The 4479-nt window shown below is 38.0% G+C and overlaps 1 non-coding gene across 1 annotated transcript; it reads right to left on the bottom strand.

Annotated features, from left to right (window-relative positions):
• Positions 1 to 4089: 4089 nt before the first annotated feature.
• TRNAR-UCU (transfer RNA arginine (anticodon UCU)) lies at positions 4090 to 4162 on the bottom strand. Its single transcript has one exon. It is a non-coding gene; the product is annotated as a tRNA-Arg (tRNA).
• Positions 4163 to 4479: the final 317 nt, after the last annotated feature.

Here is a 4479-nt window from a genome sequence, read left to right as displayed (position 1 = left end):
CGGTGGACTATCGGGAACATCTATTGGGTAATGTCTGTTTCCAGGGTAGTACACTGGTTTGGTCAAGTCGTGTTCTACGTCTTGGTTGAAGTATGCTTCATAATACCCGTCACTCATGTTGTCTTCGGGGTAAGGTTCGGCAATTCCGGCCTCCTTTTCCTTCCGCACAAAGTCTTCGATGTGAGCTTTGAATGACATCTAATATTATGGGTGGTTTAGAATGTAGAGTGGGAAAGAAAGGTTACCAGCCTATCTTATCCTTAAAACACATAAACAATTATTTCCTATACTTGGATCGAAGCTTGGGTATTGTTTTATGATACCCAATTCGCTAAGATCGATGGCTCTGATACCAACCTGTCACACCCACGTCTAGGGCCTAATTTGAGGAATCAGAGTTGTAAATAAATCAGAGTTGCGTTAATTTGAGGAAGACTTATAAACTTCAAGGATCGAAAATGTAATATTTATATATAACAAAAGACGGGAGTAAAACACCCGTTTAAGTTAACAAAATATTTATGTGTTTATAATTACAAACCATCATATTAAGTTAAGTTTTACAAAAGAAATCCGAGCCATCGGATTTATATAAATAGCACTTCGATACTCCAAGCGCTAAACTTGTTCACCTGCAAAATGTAAGAAAATACGTTAGCAACGAATGCTGGTGAACACGCTGACGCAAAATAATTCTTTTACTTTATTACCCCTCGAGACTATGCCTGCATCGGCCAAACGTGGCTTAGGAATAACAAAGTCAAATAAGACATTATAAACTAGAGCCTCTACGCTAGGTCACCTCAGCAAACACCGCAGCGTTCGACTTAATTAAGTACCCGTAAATATACACATAAGGTCGTACTCCCTGCAGGAGAGCGTCCTACGACCAAGGGTGGTGCGATCATGCCCATACATCGCATAGTACCACCTATGTAAGGATCCAGACATACGTATACCACAGCCTGAGGGCTAAGTTTATACCCATAGTTATAAAGGTTTTAGGAACACATAGTTCCTTGTAAACAATTTCATATAACAAGTTTGACTCATTTAAAAACAAGTTTAAAAGTTTGGGGAGCGTATTCACCTTATCTCTTTAGGATAGGCTTCACTCACCGTCCAAGGGTCTTTCCCTTTCTTTATCTCGCACCTATAGTACGAGTATAAATATTTGTTAGTCGGATACACGATCCGGCTTAAGACCTTTAGTCTTATATCTCAATCCTCGATTGAACCTTTAGTTCAATTCTTTATTTACTTAAAAACTTCCAGTTTAAAAGTAAATTATAAACCTTTAGTTTATATTGAAAACCCGACGTTTCTTCTTCTCCAAGAAACGTAATCTTTTCTTTTATTATTTAAGAATACTCTTTATTCATTAAATAATATTCTCATAACAAAGAATATATACATATATACTTACACACATATATATGTTATCAAATATTCAACAATAATACTTTTATTTGTTTCTTTGTTATGTTTTCTTTTCTTTTCTTTTATCGAGGCATCGAGTATAAACTCGACTTAAGGCTTAAGCCTTTAATATAATATTGAATTATATTGAATTCGTTATTACGTATAACCTTAGTGGCGTATAGAAATTCTAGAGAATTGAGCAGCACTCCAACGCCGCTTTACTTTTCTCTAACAACTTTGATATGCCAACTTCAACACTCGCCGGCACGTCTTTCGGGACTCTTTGCCATAACAACGCCTTCTTGATGAATGAGGGTGGAGGGTGGCACGAAATTCGAGGGAAACTGTGTACACAAACAATGGATCGTGGCACGCTTATCGAGGCAAATCGTTTATATGATTGTCGGGTTTTAGTGAGAAGCTAGAGGGAGAGTGGAAAGCTGAGTTTGGGATGTAGAAATGAACACCCCTTGGCTGCTATTTATAGACGAAAATTTGGTCCCCATCGCGCTACGCGATAGGTCCCTGGTCAGGCCTATCGCGTACCGCGATATAGACCTGATGACGCAGAGGTGTATGGTTGCCACGTGTCGACACGTGGCAGACGCCGCTCCACTTGGCGGCAGTGTTGCCACGTGGTGACACGTGGCAGCACATGGTGCCACCGTGTGCCACGTGGCACACGGTCACACATTGTCAGACACCCCATCGAGCTACGCAATGGGAGTCTCTTCTGACTCATCGCGTAGCGCGATGGGTCAGGAAAATAGATTTTTCATTTTTAACCCTTAAGTTTGGAATTTGGCAATTTTAGTCCCTAGACTTTGGAAAGTTGATACTTTGAACTCGAAATTTTCACGGTGTTACAACCTCCACCAACCATCGCCATCGATGCCAGCCACCCAGCACCGCCCATCGCATATATCTCAATGCTTCCCACCACCGCCGCACTGCCGCCAATCACCACCATCGGCGTCCACCGCCGCCACCACCCACCTCCACAAACCATCGCCATCAGTGCCAGCCACCCACCACCTCCAGCCGCCCGCCGCATCCATCAATCATCGCCCCACCATCACACACGCCGCCCACCGTCACTGCTGCCCACCAACACCTCCACTGTTACCGCCACCACCACCTCCACCGTTACCACCACCGCTCCTACCACCACCACCACCACTCACTACCATTTTAATTTTATTTTTTTTCTTACCTACCAACAATACAAAGTAATAATTCATTTCATTCCCATGTGGTAACCAAACATTTCAATGGAATGGTAATAACCCATTCCATTCCTTTGTCCATTCCATTACCACGTCCATTCCAATCCGTCGTCAATTCCATTAATCAAACACGATAAGTATGAGTTTGATGTAAGCACATACTCTAAAGCAAATTTTAAAATCGAAAGAATATGTTCATGCTTTGGATACTAACGCGTAAAATATTTATTTGTACATGATTTATCTTAGACATAGGCATACTGCAAACATTAAAAAGCACACAATCACATATACTAGAGTTAAAGTATATTTTAGTGAAAAGAAAATAAGTTTCCATATACGTACAATATTTTGAAACAACCTAATAACGATTTAGTCGATTACTTTCAAGGCTTCAAATTTTGATAGAAATGACAGTTAACGACATCATCTAGTTATAAACGAGTAAAGTAGCAGACCCAAACTGAATGAGCCAATAATATCATATGGTTTTTAATATACCTATCTTAAGCAATTATAATTACATACAAACCTCTATTCTAGGCTAGAGATATACACTATTAATTACATGGTAAAATATAATTGCTTAATATAATCAGGTTTTGTGTTGCAGTTTTGACAAGGAAATCGATCGATAACAATTCCAACATAAACTTCAATAGATGAAAAATTGAGCGAGTTGTGATAAAAAAGAAAGAATTAAATATAAGGCGGCACCGAATTTAACACCAGTCTTTTTTTAAAAGAATTTTATTTTTTAATAAATGATTATAGGAAAATGTATGTTCTCACAACAAATGAATCCTTTTGAAAGTCATCTTCTTTGGCTTGAGAGCAACACAAAACATGATAGCTTTGAAGAGGCATTAGCTAAAGGAGAAGTAACTGTCGAGTCATCGCCTTCCATGGGAGCGCTACTAAATCGAGATATCACCTATTAGCTTATTGTCTATTTGCGAAAGCAACGTGGTCACAGCCTCACAGGTTTACTATTGGTATATAATGAACTTCTCACCTATTAACACAATGGTGTAAGCAAGCCTCTAAATTAGTTGCATAACTGTTGAAGCACAAGTGATTATCCAATCATATGTTAGTTCACCCGGGAAACAAGAAATGACAAAATATTCAACAACAAATCACTGAATGCCTCCAATATGATAGAACTTAGAAGAAATTAAAACAACCACTTTTCTTTGAATAAGAAATGAAACAAAGCTAGTCTCATTAGATTCGACATCATGGTGTAAGTTTGATATCACCAATTTCTCGATTGCTAGATAGGCTATCGTTTTGTATTCTATTATTCAAGCTCTTTGTTATTTATTGTAATTAAATGTATTGCTGTTAAAAAAAGATAAGGCTGCCTGTGTAAAGTTGTCAACAGTTGTTACAAGATGAAACTGAGATAAGGTGTTAAAAATAAAATACCGAAAAAATACACGCCCAGTGGGACTCGAACCCACAATCGCCTGATTAGAAGTCAGACGCCTTATCCATTAGGCCATGGGCGCTTTTGTTTTATATAAAATTATATACTTTATTAATATCTGATAAGATATTGATTAATATGTTTTTTTGGTTGTAGTTCAAACATAATCTTGTTTAGTAATGATACTAGTTAATAAATCTTAGCCAAACATATAACTTTGATTTTGATGTGGATCTCACAGTAATTCAAATGCCCTAAGAATATTAAAGATTGAGATAGAAGAGATAATAACTTGACTTAATTAATCTGCATGTCATTCATTAAAGAACGAACCCTTTAAATAGGGAAACACCCTAACCTAGACTCAGCTAACCCCACTAAAATAATGGAAACAATAAC

The sequence above is a fragment of the Bidens hawaiensis genome, unplaced genomic scaffold (genome assembly GCF_021521415.1).
Source record: "Bidens hawaiensis isolate Kalapana, Puna unplaced genomic scaffold, B.hawaiensis_p1.1 tig00002343_1, whole genome shotgun sequence".
Lineage (NCBI taxonomy): Eukaryota > Viridiplantae > Streptophyta > Magnoliopsida > Asterales > Asteraceae > Bidens > Bidens hawaiensis.
Note: the sequence above shows the minus strand (reverse complement) of the source record. Positions and strands in the feature narration are given on the sequence as shown.